Source organism: Tachypleus tridentatus, chromosome 7 (assembly GCF_004210375.1).
Source record: "Tachypleus tridentatus isolate NWPU-2018 chromosome 7, ASM421037v1, whole genome shotgun sequence".
Taxonomy (NCBI): Eukaryota; Metazoa; Arthropoda; class Merostomata; order Xiphosura; family Limulidae; genus Tachypleus; species Tachypleus tridentatus.
Genome location: NC_134831.1, coordinates 91544654 through 91567221, shown reverse-complemented (window position 1 = coordinate 91567221; position 22568 = coordinate 91544654).

Genomic DNA, 22568 nt, shown 5'->3' with positions numbered 1-22568 from the left:
ACTACAAGATGATATAAATTTATGTAAAAACATATGAATTTCGGTATTACTCGTCACATCATGATATGCATTTAGGTATAACATACATGTATTTGGTATTACTGACCACCAAATGATATGCATTTAGGTATAACACACATGTATTTGGTATTACTGACCACCAAATGATATGCATTTATTTAAAAAACATATGAAGTATGGTATTAGTGGTCACGAGATGATATATAGTTTTAAAGAACACACAACATTGCCAAGAACACATAGACTTTGGTATTACTGCTCACCAGACGATTTGTTTGTTTTGTTTTTTGAATTTCGCACAAAGCTACTCAAGGGCTATCTGTGCTAGCCGTCCCTAATTTAGTAGTGTAAGACTAGAGGGAAGGCAGCTAGTCCACCCACTGCCAACTCTTGGGCTACTCTTTTACCAACAAATAGTGGGATTGACCGTAACATTATAACCCCCCACGGCTGAAAGGGCGAGCATGTTTGGCACGATGGGGAAGCGAACCCGCAATCCTCAGATTACGAGTCGCACGCCTTAACACACTTGGCCATGCCGGGCCGTATCCCACCAGATGATATACATTTATGTACAACAATATATGAACTTCAGTGTTACTGGTCACCAGATGATAAACTTATGTAAAACGCACATATGAATTTGGTATTAATGGTCACCAGATGATATACATTTATGTACAACACATATGAACTTCAGTTTTACTGGTCAACAGATGATATACATATATGTACAACACATATGAACTTCTCTATTACTGGTCAAAAGATGATATACATATATGTACAACACATATGAACTTCTCTATTACCGGTCAGAAGATGATATACATATATGTACAAAAGATATAAACTTCGGTAATACTGGACAACAGATCATATACTTTTATGTAGAACACACATGAACTTTGGTATTACTGGTCAGCAAGTGATATATATTTATGTGCAAAAGTATATGACGTTCGGTATTAGTGGATACTAGATGATATACCTTTATGTACAACACTTATGAACTTCTCTATTAGTGGTCACCAGATGATAAACATTTAACCACGATAAGTAATGCATAAATCCTAACTTTAACACTAGTTTTTTGTAACATAACACATTACTACAGTATTTATTACCATATTACGAAATGTTTTGTGTAAACTTACACATGGTATACACAGTATGATGTTAAGGAAGCTGGTGTACCAGTCCTAATATATCAATTTAGAGTAACGTTTGTGGATACCATGATAAATAAAATTTAAGTCATAACTGCAACACAGTTTATTTGTCACAGAAGATATTACTACAGTATTTAATATTATATCACTAAATCGTTTATATAAACGTAACACATGGTACCTAATATACAAGTAATTGTTATTAAGTACAATACAGCAGACTGTAGTTGCTCAGTGTAATGGAAGACTACATAACTAATATACAAGCCACTGTTTCTAAGTACAATATATCCCACCATTGGTATTTAGTATAATACAAGACAACTAATATATAAGTCATTGTTACTACGTACAATACAGCAAACCGTAGTTGTTTGTGCAATCTTAGACTTAATAACTCATACACAAGTCGTTGTCATTAAGTACAATACAGCAGACCGTAATTGTTTAGTGTAATACAAGAAGTTGTTTTTGTTGAGCACAATACAGCAAACAATACTTCTTTAGAGTATTCCAAACATAGATAACTAATATACAACATGTCGTTGTTATTAAGCACGATATAGCGGTCCATATTTGTTTAATGTAATACACGATTATATAACTAATATACAATTAATTGTTTTAAGTACAATACAGCAGACCGTGTTAGTTTGTGTAATAGAGCTCAAGATAACCAAATACAACACTGTTTCTAAGTAAATTGCAGCAAACCGTAGTTGCTTAGTTTTATACAAAACTAGATAACTATTATACAAGTCGTTGATATAAACTACAATACACCAGTCCGTAGTTATTTAGCGTAATACACGACTAGATAACTAATATACAAGTCACTGTTATTAAGTACAGTACACAGACCGTAGTTGTTTCTGTTATCCATAACTAGTTAAATAATATACAAATCGTTGTTAGTAAGTACGATACAGCAGACTGTAGTTGTTTATTGTAATACAGCACTAGATAATTAATATACAAAAATTTGTTGTTATTAAGTACAATATAGCAGATAGTAGTTGTTTGATGTAATACAAGACAAGATAACTTATACACAGTACAATACAGCAGACAGTGTTTCTTTGGTGCAATACAACTCAAGCTATATAATATACAAGTCACTATTTCTAAGTAGAATACAGCAGGCCGTAATTGTTTAGTGTTATACAATACCAAATAACTAATATACAAAAAGTTGTTGTTATTAAGTACAGAACAGCAAACCATACTTGTTTAGTGTATTACAGGACTAGATAACTAATATAAAAGTCGTTGTTTTTAAGTACAATGCACAAAACCGTAGTTGTTTAGTGTAATACAAGAAGTTGTTGTTATTATGTACAATACAGCAAACCGTACTTGTTTTCTGTATTACAGGACTATATAATTAATATACAAGTAATTGTTATTGATTAGAATACAGAAAACCGCAGCTGTTTGGGTAATCCAAGACTAGATAACTAATATACAAATCATTGTTATTAAGTACAATACGCCAAACCGTAGTTGTTTAGTGTAGTACAACAAGTTGTTCATGTTAAGCTTAATACAGCAAACCGTACTTCTTTATCATACTACAGGACTAGGTAATTAACATACAACAAGTTGTTCATGTTAAGCTTAATACAGCAAACCGTACTTTTTTATTATACTACAAGACTAGGTAATTAACATACAACAAGTTGTTCATGTTAAGCTTAATACAGCAAACCGTACTTTTTTATTATACTACAAGCCTAGGTAATTAACATACAACAAGTTGTTCATGTTAAGCTTAATACAGCCAACCGTACTTCTTTATTATACTACAAGACTAGGTAATTAATATACAACAAGTTGTTCATGTTAAGCTTAATACAGCAAACCGTACTTCTTTATTATACTACAAGACTAGGTAATTAATATACAAGTTGTTCATGTTAAGCTTAATACAGCAAACCGTACTTCTTTATCATACTACAAGACTAGGTAATTAACATACAAGTTGTTCATGTTAAGCTTAATACAGCAAACCGTACTTCTTTATTATACTACAAGACTAGGTAATTAACATACAACAAGTTGTTCATGTTAAGCTTAATACAGCAAACCGTACTTCTTTATCATACTACAAGACTAGGTAATTAATATACAAGTTGTTCATGTTAAGCAATACAGCAAACCGTACTTTTTATCATACTACAAGACTAGGTAATTAACATACAAGTTGTTCATGTTAAAGCTTAATACAGCAAACCGTACTTCTTTATTATACTACAAGACTAGGTAATTAACATACAACAAGTTGTTCATGTTAAGCAATACAGCAAACCGTTACTTCTTTATTATACTACAAGACTAGGTAATTAACATACAACAAGTTGTTCATGTTAAGCAATACAGCAAACCGTACTTCTTTATTATACTACAATACTAGGTAATTAACTTACAACAAGTTGTTCATGTTAAGCTTAATACAGCCAACCGTACTTCTTTTATTAAACTACAAGACAAGGTAATTAACATACAACAAGTTGTTCATGTTAAGCAATACAGCAAAACGTACTTCTTTATTATACTACAAGACTAGGTAATTAACATACAACAAGTTGTTCATGTTAAGCTTAATACAACAAACCGTACTTCTTTATCATACTACAAGACTAGGTAATTAATACAACAAGTTGTTCATGTTAACCTTAATACAGCAAACCGTACTTCTTTATTATACTACAAGACTAGGTAATTAACATACAACAAGTTGTTCATGTTAAGCTTAATACAGCCAACCGTACTTCTTTATTATACTACAAGACTAGGTAATTAATATACAACAAGTTGTTCATGTTAAGCTTAATACAGCAAACCGTACTTCTTTATTATACTACAAGACTAGGTAATTAACATACAACAAGTTGTTCATGTTAAGCTTAATACAGCAAACCGTACTTCTTTATCATACTACAAGACTAGGTAATTAATATACAAGTTGTTCATGTTAAGCTTAATACAGCAAACCGTACTTCTTTATCATACTACAAGACTAGGTAATTAACATACAAGTTGTTCATGTTAAGCTTAATACAGCAAACCGTACTTCTTTATTATACTACAAGACTAGGTAATTAACATACAACAAGTTGTTCATGTTAAGCAATACAGCAAACCGTACTTCTTTATTATACTACAAGACTAGGTAATTAACATACAACAAGTTGTTCATGTTAAGCTTAATACAACAAACCGTACTTCTTTATTATACTACAAGACTAGGTAATTAACATACAACAAGTTGTTCATGTTAAGCTTAATACAGCCAACCGTACTTCTTTATTAAACTACAAGACAAGGTAATTAACATACAACAAGTTGTTCATGTTAAGCTTAATACAGCAAAACGTACTTCTTTATTATACTACAAGACTAGGTAATTAACATACAACAAGTTGTTCATGTTAAGCTTAATACAGCAAACCGTACTTCTTTATCATACTACAAGACTAGGTAATTAACATACAACAAGTTGTTCATGTTAACCTTAATACAGCAAACCGTACTTCTTTATTATACTACAAGACTAGGTAATTAACATACAACAAGTTGTTCATGTTAACCTTAATACAGCAAACCGTACTTCTTTATCATACTACAAGACTAGGTAATTAACATACAACAAGTTGTTCATGTTAAGCTTAATACAGCAAACCGACTTCTTTATCATACTACAAGACTAGGTAATTAACATACAACAAGTTGTTCATGTTAAGCTTAATACAACAAACCGTACTTCTTTATTATACTACAAGACTAGGTAATTAACTTACAACAAGTTGTTCATGTTAAGCTTAATACAGCCAACCGTACTTCTTTATTAAACTACAAGACAAGGTAATTAACATACAACAAGTTGTTCATGTTAAGCTTAATACAGCAAAACGTACTTCTTTATTATACTACAAGACTAGGTAATTAACATACAACAAGTTGTTCATGTTAAGCTTAATACAGCAAACCGTACTTCTTTATCATACTACAAGACTAGGTAATTAACATACAACAAGTTGTTCATGTTAACCTTAATACAGCAAACCGTACTTCTTTATCATACTACAAGACTAGGTAATTAACATACAACAAGTTGTTCATGTTAACCTTAATACAGCAAACCGTACTTCTTTATTATACTACAAGACTAGGTAATTAACATACAACAAGTTGTTCATGTTAACCTTAATACAGCAAACCGTACTTCTTTATCATACTACAAGACTAGATAATTAACATACAACAAGTTGTTCATGTTAAGCTTAATACAGCCAACCGTACTTCTTTATTATACTACAAGACTAGGTAATTAATATACAACAAGTTGTTCATGTTAAGCTTAATACAGCAAACCGTACTTCTTTATTATACTACAAGACTAGGTAATTAATATACAAGTTGTTCATGTTAAGCTTAATACAGCAAACCGTACTTCTTTATCATACTACAAGACTAGGTAATTAACATACAAGTTGTTCATGTTAAGCTTAATACAGCAAACCGTACTTCTTTATCATACTACAAGACTAGGTAATTAATATACAAGTTGTTCATGTTAAGCTTAATACAGCAAACCGTACTTCTTTATCATACTACAAGACTAGGTAATTAACATACAAGTTGTTCATGTTAAGCTTAATACAGCAAACCGTACTTCTTTACTATACTAAAAGACTAGGTAATTAACATACAACAAGTTGTTCATGTTAAGCTTAATACAGCAAACCGTACTTCTTTATTATACTACAAGACTAGGTAATTAACATACAACAAGTTGTTCATGTTGTTTAATACAGCCAACCGTACTTCTTTATTAAACTACAAGACAAGGTAATTAACATACAGCAAGTTGTTCATGTTAAGCTTAATACAGCCAACCGTACTTCTTTATTAAACTACAAGACAAGGTAATTAACATACAACAAGTTGTTCATGTTAAGCTTAATACAGCAAAACGTACTTCTTTATTATACTACAAGACTAGGTAATTAACATACAACAAGTTGTTCATGTTAAGCTTAATACAGCAAACCGTACTTCTTTATCATACTACAAGACTAGGTAATTAATATACAAGTTGTTCATGTTAAGCTTAATACAGCAAACCGTACTTCTTTATCATACTACAAGACTAGGTAATTATCATACAAGTTGTTCATGTTAAGCTTAATACAGCAAACCGTACTTCTTTATCATACTACAAGACTAGGTAATTAACATACAACAAGTTGTTCATGTTAAGCTTAATACAGCAAACCGTACTTCTTTATCATACTACAAGACTAGGTAATTAATACAACAAGTTGTTCATGTTAACCTTAATACAGCAAACCGTACTTCTTTATTATACTACAAGACTAGGTAATTAACATACAACAAGTTGTTCATGTTAAGCTTAATACAGCCAACCGTACTTCTTTATTATACTACAAGACTAGGTAATTAATATACAACAAGTTGTTCATGTTAAGCTTAATACAGCAAACCGTACTTCTTTATTATACTACAAGACTAGGTAATTAACATACAACAAGTTGTTCATGTTAAGCTTAATACAGCAAACCGTACTTCTTTATCATACTACAAGACTAGGTAATTAATATACAAGTTGTTCATGTTAAGCTTAATACAGCAAACCGTACTTCTTTATCATACTACAAGACTAGGTAATTAACATACAAGTTGTTCATGTTAAGCTTAATACAGCAAACCGTACTTCTTTATTATACTACAAGACTAGGTAATTAACATACAACAAGTTGTTCATGTTAAGCTTAATACAGCAAACCGTACTTCTTTATTATACTACAAGACTAGGTAATTAACATACAACAAGTTGTTCATGTTGCTTAATACAGCAAACCGTACTTCTTTATTATACTACAAGACTAGGTAATTAACATACAACAAGTTGTTCATGTTGCTTAATACAGCCAACCGTACTTCTTTATTAAACTACAAGACAAGGTAATTAACATACAACAAGTTGTTCATGTTGCTTAATACAGCAAAACGTACTTCTTTATTATACTACAAGACTAGGTAATTAACATACAACAAGTTGTTCATGTTAAGCTTAATACAGCAAACCGTACTTCTTTATCATACTACAAGACTAGGTAATTAACATACAACAAGTTGTTCATGTTAACCTTAATACAGCAAACCGTACTTCTTTATTATACTACAAGACTAGGTAATTAACATACAACAAGTTGTTCATGTTAACCTTAATACAACAAACCGTACTTCTTTATCATACTACAAGACTAGGTAATTAACATACAACAAGTTGTTCATGTTAAGCTTAATACAGCAAACCGACTTCTTTATCATACTACAAGACTAGGTAATTAACATACAACAAGTTGTTCATGTTAAGCTTAATACAACAAACCGTACTTCTTTATTATACTACAAGACTAGGTAATTAACTTACAACAAGTTGTTCATGTTAAGCTTAATACAGCCAACCGTACTTCTTTATTAAACTACAAGACAAGGTAATTAACATACAACAAGTTGTTCATGTTAAGCTTAATACAGCAAAACGTACTTCTTTATTATACTACAAGACTAGGTAATTAACATACAACAAGTTGTTCATATTAAGCTTAATACAGCAAACCGTACTTCTTTATCATACTACAAGACTAGGTAATTAACATACAACAAGTTGTTCATGTTAACCTTAATACAGCAAACCGTACTTCTTTATCATACTACAAGACTAGGTAATTAACATACAACAAGTTGTTCATGTTAACCTTAATACAGCAAACCGTACTTCTTTATTATACTACAAGACTAGGTAATTAACATACAACAAGTTGTTCATGTTAACCTTAATACAACAAACCGTACTTCTTTATCATACTACAAGACTAGATAATTAACATACAACAAGTTGTTCATGTTAAAGCTTAATACAGCCAACCGTACTTCTTTATTATACTACAAGACTAGGTAATTAATATACAACAAGTTGTTCATGTTAAGCTTAATACAGCAAACCGTACTTCTTTATTATACTACAAGACTAGGTAATTAATATACAAGTTGTTCATGTTAAGCTTAATACAGCAAACCGTACTTCTTTATCATACTACAAGACTAGGTAATTAACATACAAGTTGTTCATGTTAAGCTTAATACAGCAAACCGTACTTCTTTATTATACTACAAGACTAGGTAATTAACATACAACAAGTTGTTCATGTTAAGCTTAATACAGCAAACCGTACTTCTTTATCATACTACAAGACTAGGTAATTAATATACAAGTTGTTCATGTTGCTTAATACAGCAAACCGTACTTCTTTATCATACTACAAGACTAGGTAATTAACATACAAGTTGTTCATGTTAAGCTTAATACAGCAAACCGTACTTCTTTACTATACTAAAAGACTAGGTAATTAACATACAACAAGTTGTTCATGTTAAGCTTAATACAGCAAACCGTACTTCTTTATTATACTACAAGACTAGGTAATTAACATACAACAAGTTGTTCATGTTAAGCTTAATACAGCCAACCGTACTTCTTTATTAAACTACAAGACAAGGTAATTAACATACAGCAAGTTGTTCATGTTAAGCTTAATACAGCCAACCGTACTTCTTTATTAAACTACAAGACAAGGTAATTAACATACAACAAGTTGTTCATGTTAAGCTTAATACAGCAAAACGTACTTCTTTATTATACTACAAGACTAGGTAATTAACATACAACAAGTTGTTCATGTTAAGCTTAATACAGCAAACCGTACTTCTTTATCATACTACAAGACTAGGTAATTAATATACAAGTTGTTCATGTTAAGCTTAATACAGCAAACCGTACTTCTTTATCATACTACAAGACTAGGTAATTATCATACAAGTTGTTCATGTTAAACAATACAGCAAACCGTACTTCTTTATCATACTACAAGACTAGGTAATTAACATACAACAAGTTGTTCATGTTAAGCTTAATACAGCAAACCGTACTTCTTTATCATACTACAAGACTAGGTAATTAATACAACAAGTTGTTCATGTTAACCTTAATACAGCAAACCGTACTTCTTTATTATACTACAAGACTAGGTAATTAACATACAACAAGTTGTTCATGTTAAGCTTAATACAGCCAACCGTACTTCTTTATTATACTACAAGACTAGGTAATTAATATACAACAAGTTGTTCATGTTAAACTTAATACAGCAAACCGTACTTCTTTATTATACTACAAGACTAGGTAATTAACATACAACAAGTTGTTCATGTTAAGCTTAATACAGCAAACCGTACTTCTTTATCATACTACAAGACTAGGTAATTAATATACAAGTTGTTCATGTTAAGCTTAATACAGCAAACCGTACTTCTTTATCATACTACAAGACTAGGTAATTAACATACAAGTTGTTCATGTTAAGCTTAATACAGCAAACCGTACTTCTTTATTATACTACAAGACTAGGTAATTAACATACAACAAGTTGTTCATGTTAAGCTTAATACAGCAAACCGTACTTCTTTATTATACTACAAGACTAGGTAATTAACATACAACAAGTTGTTCATGTTAAGCTTAATACAGCAAACCGTACTTCTTTATTATACTACAAGACTAGGTAATTAACATACAACAAGTTGTTCATGTTAAGCTTAATACAGCCAACCGTACTTCTTTATTAAACTACAAGACTAGGTAATTAACATACAACAAGTTGTTCATGTTAAGCTTAATACAACAAACCGTACTTCTTTATTATACTACAAGACTAGGTAATTAACTTACAACAAGTTGTTCATGTTAACCTTAATACAGCAAACCGTACTTCTTTATCATACTACAAGACTAGGTAATTAACATACAACAAGTTGTTCATGTTAAGCTTAATACAGCAAACCGACTTCTTTATCATACTACAAGACTAGGTAATTAACATACAACAAGTTGTTCATGTTAAGCTTAATACAACAAACCGTACTTCTTTATTATACTACAAGACTAGGTAATTAACTTACAACAAGTTGTTCATGTTAAGCTTAATACAGCCAACCGTACTTCTTTATTAAACTACAAGACAAGGTAATTAACATACAACAAGTTGTTCATGTTAAGCTTAATACAGCAAAACGTACTTCTTTATTATACTACAAGACTAGGTAATTAACATACAACAAGTTGTTCATGTTAAGCTTAATACAGCAAACCGTACTTCTTTATCATACTACAAGACTAGGTAATTAACATACAACAAGTTGTTCATGTTAACCTTAATACAGCAAACCGTACTTCTTTATCATACTACAAGACTAGGTAATTAACATACAACAAGTTGTTCATGTTAACCTTAATACAGCAAACCGTACTTCTTTATTATACTACAAGACTAGGTAATTAACATACAACAAGTTGTTCATGTTAACCTTAATACAACAAACCGTACTTCTTTATCATACTACAAGACTAGATAATTAACATACAACAAGTTGTTCATGTTAAGCTTAATACAGCCAACCGTACTTCTTTATTATACTACAAGACTAGGTAATTAATATACAACAAGTTGTTCATGTTAAGCTTAATACAGCAAACCGTACTTCTTTATTATACTACAAGACTAGGTAATTAATATACAAGTTGTTCATGTTAAGCAATACAGCAAACCGTACTTCTTTATCATACTACAAGACTAGGTAATTAACATACAAGTTGTTCATGTTAAAGCAATACAGCAAACCGTACTTCTTTATTATACTACAAGACTAGGTAATTAACATACAACAAGTTGTTCATGTTAAGCTTAATACAGCAAACCGTACTTCTTTATCATACTACAAGACTAGGTAATTAATATACAAGTTGTTCATGTTAAGCTTAATACAGCAAACCGTACTTCTTTATCATACTACAAGACTAGGTAATTAACATACAAGTTGTTCATGTTAAGCTTAATACAGCAAACCGTACTTCTTTACTATACTAAAAGACTAGGTAATTAACATACAACAAGTTGTTCATGTTAAGCTTAATACAGCAAACCGTACTTCTTTATTATACTACAAGACTAGGTAATTAACATACAACAAGTTGTTCATGTTAAGCTTAATACAGCCAACCGTACTTCTTTATTAAACTACAAGACAAGGTAATTAACATACAGCAAGTTGTTCATGTTAAGCTTAATACAGCCAACCGTACTTCTTTATTAAACTACAAGACAAGGTAATTAACATACAACAAGTTGTTCATGTTAAGCTTAATACAGCAAAACGTACTTCTTTATTATACTACAAGACTAGGTAATTAACATACAACAAGTTGTTCATGTTAAGCTTAATACAGCAAACCGTACTTCTTTATCATACTACAAGACTAGGTAATTAATATACAAGTTGTTCATGTTAAAACTTAATACAGCAAACCGTACTTCTTTATCATACTACAAGACTAGGTAATTATCATACAAGTTGTTCATGTTAAGCTTAATACAGCAAACCGTACTTCTTTATCATACTACAAGACTAGGTAATTAACATACAACAAGTTGTTCATGTTAAACTTAATACAACAAACCGTACTTCTTTATCATACTACAAGACTAGGTAATTAATACAACAAGTTGTTCATGTTAACCTTAATACAGCAAACCGTACTTCTTTATTATACTACAAGACTAGGTAATTAACATACAACAAGTTGTTCATGTTAAGCTTAATACAGCCAACCGTACTTCTTTATTATACTACAAGACTAGGTAATTAATATACAACAAGTTGTTCATGTTAAGCTTAATACAGCAAACCGTACTTCTTTATTATACTACAAGACTAGGTAATTAACATACAACAAGTTGTTCATGTTAAGCTTAATACAGCAAACCGTACTTCTTTATCATACTACAAGACTAGGTAATTAATATACAAGTTGTTCATGTTAAGCTTAATACAGCAAACCGTACTTCTTTATCATACTACAAGACTAGGTAATTAACATACAAGTTGTTCATGTTAAGCTTAATACAGCAAACCGTACTTCTTTATTATACTACAAGACTAGGTAATTAACATACAACAAGTTGTTCATGTTAAGCTTAATACAGCAAACCGTACTTCTTTATTATACTACAAGACTAGGTAATTAACATACAACAAGTTGTTCATGTTAAGCTTAATACAGCAAACCGTACTTCTTTATTATACTACAAGACTAGGTAATTAACATACAACAAGTTGTTCATGTTAAGCTTAATACAGCCAACCGTACTTCTTTATTAAACTACAAGACAAGGTAATTAACATACAACAAGTTGTTCATGTTAAGCTTAATACAGCAAAACGTACTTCTTTATTATACTACAAGACTAGGTAATTAACATACAACAAGTTGTTCATGTTAAACTTAATACAACAAACCGTACTTCTTTATCATACTACAAGACTAGGTAATTAACATACAACAAGTTGTTCATGTTAACCTTAATACAGCAAACCGTACTTCTTTATTATACTACAAGACTAGGTAATTAACATACAACAAGTTGTTCATGTTAACCTTAATACAGCAAACCGTACTTCTTTATCATACTACAAGACTAGGTAATTAACATACAACAAGTTGTTCATGTTAAGCTTAATACAGCAAACCGACTTCTTTATCATACTACAAGACTAGGTAATTAACATACAACAAGTTGTTCATGTTAAGCTTAATACAACAAACCGTACTTCTTTATTATACTACAAGACTAGGTAATTAACTTACAACAAGTTGTTCATGTTAAGCTTAATACAGCCAACCGTACTTCTTTATTAAACTACAAGACAAGGTAATTAACATACAACAAGTTGTTCATGTTAAGCTTAATACAGCAAAACGTACTTCTTTATTATACTACAAGACTAGGTAATTAACATACAACAAGTTGTTCATGTTAAGCAATACAGCAAACCGTACTTCTTTATCATACTACAAGACTAGGTAATTAACATACAACAAGTTGTTCATGTTAACCTTAATACAGCAAACCGTACTTCTTTATCATACTACAAGACTAGGTAATTAACATACAACAAGTTGTTCATGTTAACCTTAATACAGCAAACCGTACTTCTTTATTATACTACAAGACTAGGTAATTAACATACAACAAGTTGTTCATGTTAACCTTAATACAGCAAACCGTACTTCTTTATCATACTACAAGACTAGATAATTAACATACAACAAGTTGTTCATGTTAAGCTTAATACAGCCAACCGTACTTCTTTATTATACTACAAGACTAGGTAATTAATATACAACAAGTTGTTCATGTTAAGCTTAATACAGCAAACCGTACTTCTTTATTATACTACAAGACTAGGTAATTAATATACAAGTTGTTCATGTTAAGCTTAATACAGCAAACCGTACTTCTTTATCATACTACAAGACTAGGTAATTAACATACAAGTTGTTCATGTTAAGCTTAATACAGCAAACCGTACTTCTTTATTATACTACAAGACTAGGTAATTAACATACAACAAGTTGTTCATGTTAAGCTTAATACAGCAAACCGTACTTCTTTATCATACTACAAGACTAGGTAATTAATATACAAGTTGTTCATGTTAAGCTTAATACAGCAAACCGTACTTCTTTATCATACTACAAGACTAGGTAATTAACATACAAGTTGTTCATGTTAAGCTTAATACAGCAAACCGTACTTCTTTACTATACTAAAAGACTAGGTAATTAACATACAACAAGTTGTTCATGTTAAGCAATACAGCAAACCGTACTTCTTTATTATACTACAAGACTAGGTAATTAACATACAACAAGTTGTTCATGTTAAGCTTAATACAGCCAACCGTACTTCTTTATTAAACTACAAGACAAGGTAATTAACATACAGCAAGTTGTTCATGTTAAAAACTAATACAGCCAACCGTACTTCTTTATTAAACTACAAGACAAGGTAATTAACATACAACAAGTTGTTCATGTTAAGCTTAATACAGCAAAACGTACTTCTTTATTATACTACAAGACTAGGTAATTAACATACAACAAGTTGTTCATGTTAAGCTTAATACAGCAAACCGTACTTCTTTATCATACTACAAGACTAGGTAATTAATATACAAGTTGTTCATGTTAAGCTTAATACAGCAAACCGTACTTCTTTATCATACTACAAGACTAGGTAATTATCATACAAGTTGTTCATGTTAAGCTTAATACAGCAAACCGTACTTCTTTATCATACTACAAGACTAGGTAATTAACATACAACAAGTTGTTCATGTTAAGCTTAATACAGCAAACCGTACTTCTTTATCATACTACAAGACTAGGTAATTAACATACAACAAGTTGTTCATGTTAAGCTTAATACAGCAAAGCGTACTTCTTTATCATACTACAAGACTAGGTAATTAACATACAACAAGTTGTTCATGTTAAGCTTAATACAGCAAACCGTACTTCTTTATCATACTACAAGACTAGGTAATTAATATACAGCAAGTTGTCGTCTTTAAGTACAATAAAGCAGACCGCAGTTGCTTGAAATCCAAGACTAGATAAATAATATATAACAAGTCGTTGTTCTAAAGTACAATTCGGCAGACTATAGTTGTATAGTGTAGTAAAACAAGTTGTTGTTGTTAAGTACAATACAGCAGACCATATTTGTTTAGTGTAGTACAAAAGAAGATGTCTAATATACAAGTTAGTGCTTCTAAGTACAATAGAGCAAACTGGAGATGATTAGTGTTATACAAGACTAGATAACTAATATACAAGTCGTTGTTATTAAATACAATATAGCAGACTGTGATTGTATAGTGTAATAAAACAAGTTGTTGTTATTAAATACACTACAGCAGATCATGCTTTTTTAATGTAATAGAAGACAAGAAAACTAATATAGAACTCACTGTTTCTAAGTACAATACAGCAGACCAAAGTTGTTTATTGTAATACAATACTAGCAGAGATGCCAGCCATTAGGAATTGAGCGTAATTATTACGATTTTGGTGTATACATTACGACTATACGCTCATATAGACAAATATTACGACTTGTTGCAACTCCCAAATTATTATATATTATATAGGCCAATACAATAAAGTGATAAATTGTTCCCCCAGGGCTTGAAAGGGATAAAAAGAAAATTTCTAGTGAGATACAAATAAATTTTGATAATAAATAAAAGACATAGTACAAATGGCTACTTGCGATAATCATGTTTGTGCTTGAAATAATAAAAAATATTTGTATCTCCGACGTCTACCAATATTTTGAGTGCGGTGCTTCTCCATACTGGGTACTTGGGGGAATTCATAGTTACGTCATCAGTGCTTGTCAGCCAATTAGCGCTCGCGTAGATGGGTATTTCTCGTTTTCTAAGCGGCATAGAAACACCAATGCGATTGTTCACAAGTGGAAAAAAAGATGCCTCGTCCACCGGATTGTTTGGTTTCTGGCAAATCTAAAAGGACTAAAGCTGTGAATCAAAAATTTAGGAAAGAGTATAGTGCAAAATATCCAGTCATTGCATCAAAAGTCAGTGACAGTTATGCGTTTTGTACAGTTTGTCACATCGATTTTTCTGTGGCGCATGGCAAGATAAACGATTGTTCCAGGTTTACAAAATCAGTCATTGCTCACAAGTTACCCCTAGCTGTACCCGATTATGTAGGACATCTATTCAGAAAAACGTTCCCAGACTCTAATATAGCGAAAAAAATATGGCTGTGCTTGAACCACAACTACAGCCATTATACAAATTTTAAGTTGTGAAGATGACAAAATGATTTCAAGCATACTTAGTAACAGTGTTTACAGATTAGCTACAGATGGATCCACAGACATGGATGACTCAAAACTGTATCCAGTGGTTGTACGATATTTTGACCCTTTGCTTGGAAAAATTGTTTGTTCTCTTTTGACAATGGTGGAATGGAAAGAAGCTTCAACGGGAGAGAATATTTTCAAGCTTTTGGACCACAAACTGACAAAGAGGAAAATTCCATGGGAAAACTGTCTTAGTTTTTCTTCAGACAGTGCCTCAGTTATATCTGGTATAAGTAAAGGTGTGATGGGACACATCTCAAGATGACAGTCGAGCATTTACTTTATGGGCTGTGTCTGTCACCTCATGAATATTGCTGCCCAGAAAGCTTCCAGAGAACTGCCCTGCCCAATTTCTGATATACTGATAAATATCTACTATTTTCTGGACAAAAATGCTAGCAGAAAACAACATTTCAAAGAGTTTTAAGGATTATATGACAAAGAAACAAGAAAAATTCTACAACTTGTTGACACAAGATGGCTATCACTTGGGGTGTGTCTCAACAGAATATTGGACATGTGGAAGCTATTGAAGAAGTATTTTCACTGTGAAAAGAAAAAAACTAGATTCAAAAGGATCTAAACGTGCAACTCAGTCAGGCAGCAAGATTTTAACAGTCAGGATATCCTCTCAGCCACACAGGGACACAGTCAAGACATCCTCTTAGCCACACAGGGACATAAGACAACAGTCTTCAAAAGCAGTCAAAGAAACATTTGATATAACTCAATATATGTTTAGGCAGTCTGACCTTGAACTAAAGAAGAGACAATCAATGAAAAAAGCGAAGTAAACGAAAGTTAACAAGGAAGTAACTAAGAAACAGGGACGTAGATCCTGGGGGGATGGGGTATACATCCCCCTTAATTTTAGGTGGGGGTATGGTGCATACAATCATCCCCCCCTACAATTTGGTCTGTTGAATTGTTTTATTGCATCACAGGCCTACAAATTGTGTGTTTGTTCTTGTGATTCTCGTGTTCTTACCAATCGAATTACATAATTAGGCCTAGATGTAGGCTTTTCAGTAGCCAAAATATACATCTTTAATAATAGGCGTGCTTCTAAGCTTTTCGATCTAAGCGATAGTTCGTAAGTATCAGTCAATAGGCCTAACTATACATGCAAGGCTTGCAAGCACTATCACAGAATCTACCTACGTTTTGTATGTAGTGTAAGATTAAGTAAAATTTTCATCACAACAGATTGAACATAGCATGAAATTTGAAAATATTACTCCGAAGCGTAAACTCCTGTGATCTAAATCTGGCAGGCCATTTGTAGCTTGTAGCTGCATCAATCTTATGTGTATATTGTGCGGTTTTATTGTCGAACGCCTTACTCTCCTTAGCTGCCGAAGCCACTGACCATAGTGTACGTTTAGTATACAGTTAACGACAGGTTCGGGTCGCTCGGATCCAGACGCACCCTACATTACCCCCTTCCGCTCCCTTAAGTCTGAGCCTCGATTTTACAACAGGGCTCATTAGACCTGTGCTTGTGGCCCTCATTAATCCATGAAATTTCATATTATCACCGCCCTCTAATAAAGTGCTGGTGCTTTATGGTGAAAAAACAATATATTCTCTTATCATAGATAGTAAAAATATTGTATTTTCTTGTATAATTAGAGCACAAAAGGAGCGATTTTAACGGCCTGAAGCCTCTACTCGAATTGTATTGCTAGTTTTTGTTTAGGTCTTTTTATTTAATAGACGTGCTTATAGATATTATATCACAACGTGTTTGCCTTTTGATGAGCTTTAACAGGAATATAATATCTTTGTGATTGTTTAAGCATTTTTCCAGAAACTTCCAATTACTTGTGTTGTAACTAGCACACATTATTGTCCCAGCGATGCCCAGGTGGTCAGTCGGCTCGGTAGTCACTGTGAAGTTCGCGCGTTCGACTTAAATACATTGTACAGTTCAGTCCTACTTCCATTCTGTTCTATCTTCGTCCGTTGTACGTTAGAGTTTTTCAATAAAGACTGTATTTTGGCCTGTTGAATCATCTGGGAAACAGATTCCAATTATGATAAGCAAGCGTCTGAAACTTTCCGATATTAGACAGTTCTGCAAGCCAGTTACTAGTACTACAAGTGACAATGCATATGCAGATAATCCAGCAACCTCAAGCATAGGAATAGAAACTTGCCATACAGAGGAAATACCATGTTCATCAGAGGACGAGTCTGAAAATGTTTGTGCAACTATTGCACATCATGAATCACCAGATAGTTGTGAAAGAAGTTTGTGCATTAATGAAAAATCTGACACTCCACAGATACAGTGTGGAAAGCCATATCATCCAGACGTACAACTAATACCACGACAGAAAGCAAAATATCAAAATATCAACTTCCAGGGCAAGTGGTTTGATGAGTTCCCATGGCTGAACTTCGAATATCAGACTCAAAAAGTCATATGCTTTCATTGTGCCAAGGCTGAAAATAGAGGCCTTTTTACAGAGAAATTGGAGAGGCCAGTGAAGTATACCTTCATATCCACCAGTTTTTGAAACTGGAAAAAGGCAAAACAGAAATTCAACGTACACCAATCCTCCTCTCAGCACAGATTCGCTATATCTCCAGAAGGTTCACTTGATGTAACTTCAGTGACTGTCCAGCTACATGATGGAAAAAAGAAGCAGCAGGAATAATACAAAAGAAGTCTAGCGAAAATATTCAGAAGTTTACGTTTCTTACTGCGTCAAGGTTTAGTATTACATGGGCATATTGATATGGAGGGGAACTTCCTGCAGTTAATGAAGCTCCTGGAAGAGGAAGATCCTGAGTTGACGGTCTTCTTGTCAAAGAAAACTACATTCACATAACCCCAGGCTTAGAATGAAATAATGGAGATGTTCAGCCATGAAATACTAAGGAATATAGCACACGAAGTGCAGCAAAGTAAAATCTTTGCATTGACGGTTGATGGCACTCAAGATGTTACAGGTGCCGAACAGGAAGCAATATGTGTACAATACGTAGATGAGAACCTTGACGTCCATGAGACATTTCTTGGTTTGTACAGTGTTTCCAATGCAACTAGTGAAACAATATCCTCGACTACACTTGATGTACTGACTAGACTCAATTTACCACTGTCAGGATTAAGAGCACAAACTTATGATGGAGACGCTAACATGAGTGGTGTGTACAGTGGATGCCAGGCAAAAATAAAAGGGAAGCAACCGTCAGCTTTGTTTTTTTCAGTGCGGAGCACGCAAGGCTAATTTAATAATGCAACATGCAGTTGAAACTTGTGAATGTGTTCGAGATTCTATCCAGTGGGTACATGAACTTGGTGTCTTGCTTCAGAAGTCAGGCAAATACAAGACAATCTTCGAAAATATTGTATCGTCAGACAGCCACAATGATCCAGTTAAATACATCCGCCCACCGTGTCCAACACGCTGGTTATGCCGCCTATCTGCAATTACATGTGCTAATGATCATTACAGTGACATTGTTGATTCTTTGTCTGAATTAGCAAATTAAAAATCAGATGTAGCAGTGAAGGCACGAGGTATGCTGGACAGATTTGACAAACGAAAGACAGTTTTAGGATTGTTGATGGCTCAGCATCCATTAGCTACATTAGAGGAACTAAACCGTGCATTCCAAGCACAATCAGCGACAGTATCTGGCATGATTGAAGCATCTGCAATGACAGTTGAGCAATTGCAGGTATTGCGAACAGAGGAAAATTACAACAAGATATTTGATGAAGCTGAGAAAAAGGTAACTTCCCTAGATCTGGTGCCTATTGAACTACCACACATACGCAGACCCCCCAGAAGGATCACAGGTGATGGCTCAGCACTCCATTCTGCAACAGCTAGAGATTACTACAGAAGCCAATATTCTGAACTTGTGGACACAGTCATAGAACATCTAACCACTAGATTCAATGCAGACAGCAATGACTTGAGGCAATATCTGGCACTTGAGAACATGATCACATCTGGCAAGATTGACAACCCGGTTATAAACTTCTATCCAGAAATCTCTGCACAATGACTCGAGTTTCAGTTGCCCATGTTCAAAGGACAACAAAAGCAGTATCTCTGAAAGGTGCGAAGGATGCTTACTGTAAAATGCATGAAACAAGCCAGCAGATGTTTAGTGAAGTGTTTCTTCTCATGAAAATTTTGCTTGTATGTCCAGTATCCAGCTGCGAATGTGAACGCAGCTTTTCTGCATTAAGACGGTTGAAGACGTGGTTAAGGTCAACTATGTCTCAGTGCCACCTCAACCATGTGGCAGTTTGTCACACTCACAAAGATGAGGTCGACAAGATAAATATAGAAGAGTTTATGAAAGAATTCATAAACAGATCATCACAAAGGAAGTCTACGTTTGGGAACATGTAGACTAGAGAACTACAATGAAAAGTATGAATAATTATGTGTTACATTGTATTGATGTGTAATTTTCAAGAGTTCGCAGACATTTTAATTATTTTTATCAAACAACATGAACAGTTTTTCAGTAGATATAAACTTATCAAGGGTAATTACTAATTTTATTAATATTTGAAAACGTAATTCATACAAAGAAAGTTATTAGTAACCTTGTCAAGTATAATGGCTATATTTTATACCGTGCAGTGTGTAGGAATAAATTCATGTATCAGTTAATCTGTGACACATTTGTCTTTATTTTATTGACATTTTGAAAACTGTTCACAACACCTCACTTATAGAAACCTACATGGAAACCTTGAAGTATCGTGGCAACAAGATTACTCATTTGAAATAGTTGGCATCGCTGTACTAGACAACTAATACAAGTCGCTGTTATTAAGTACAATACACAGACCGTAGTTGTTTCTGTTATCCAAGACTAGTTAAATAATATACAAGTCGTTGATATTAGGTGCAGTACAGCAGACTGTAGTTGTTTATTATAATAAAAGATAAGTAATATACAAGTCACTGTTTCTAAGTTCAATACAGTAGACCGTGGTGGTTTATTTTAATACAATACTAGATAACTATTATACAGAACGTTGTTGTTACCAACTGCGAGAAAGTAGACAGTAGTTGTTTTCTGTACTCCAAGACTAGATAACTAATATAAAAAATGTTGTTGTTAATAACAGTACAGCAGACCGTAGTTTTTAAGTGTAATACAAATTTTTGTTTTTGAGTACAATAGAACAGATCGTGGTGTTTTTGTGTAATACAAAACTAAATAACTAATATATAACAAGTTGTTATTAAGTACAGTACAGCAGACCGTAGTTGTTTACTGCAATCCAAGACAACTAATATACAAAAAGTTTTTATTAAGTACAATACAGGTTACTGTAATTGTTTACTGTGATCTAAAAGTGGATAACTAATATACAAATCGTTGTTATTAAGTACAATACACGAGACCGTAGTTGTCTACTGTAATACAAGACTAGATATCTAATATACAAGTAATTGTTATTAATTACAATACAGCAGACTGTAATTGTGTAATACAAGATTATATTAGTAATGTACATCATGTCATTGTTTTCAAGTACAATACAGCAGACCGTATGTGACAGCTAAGTATTATCTTCTCGTAGATAACTGTTAAATATTACCATCTAATGGGTGACAGTTAAATATTACCACCTACTAGATGACAGTCAAATATTACCACCTACTGGGTGACAGTTAAGTATTAAAAGTTTGAACACGTGCTTGTTTTTAAATGAAGCAGGTAAGATTGTTTTTTTTGAAAGTCCATAGCCACAATATGGACTGTTTGTGCTCTGCCCACCGTGTGTATCGAAACCCGGTTTCTAGCGTTGTAAATATGCAGAGATACCGCTGTGCCACAGTGAAGTTGAAATTTTAATCCTCGCTAGTTACCTAAGTGAGCTAAATGTCACGTGATTAGTTATTACACAGTTATTCAGACCTATATTTCAGAAACTTTTTCAGTTATATTAAAATAGACGCTGAAAGTCAACTTACTGTTGTAATGTTCAATTTTCTTTTTTCGAAGTGAAAGGTGTATACTTCCTATAAGTGGCCGACAATATGACAGATTACAGTTTGCCACATTCGTGATGACGAGAAAATCCACTTGCAGGGAAAATTATATATGTAAAAACGGCTGGTATGGGTAGAGAAAACACTATGTAGAGGAGCGAAGGTCGAAAGGTTGTTCGCTTCGCCACATAAAAAATAAATTCTCAACCATACCAGCCGTTTTTACATATATAGTTTACCACATTGCAGTCAAGGTTATTTTAACACTTGTGTCAATTCTTACGAAGAAGTTATCTTTACTATTGGAGTCACAGTAATTCATGTTCTTTATAAGTTTCATGGAAGTAAAGAGAGAATTAGAAACCTTCATGTAAAACATCTGATACATGAAAATATTTTATAAAATCACGATGAACATGAAATCCAAGTTTACAGACACCAGGTAGCGTTCGGAAGAAAATAATGTACGTTTGTCAAAGTGTTTTTAAATTTAACGCAAATCTACATGAGGGCTA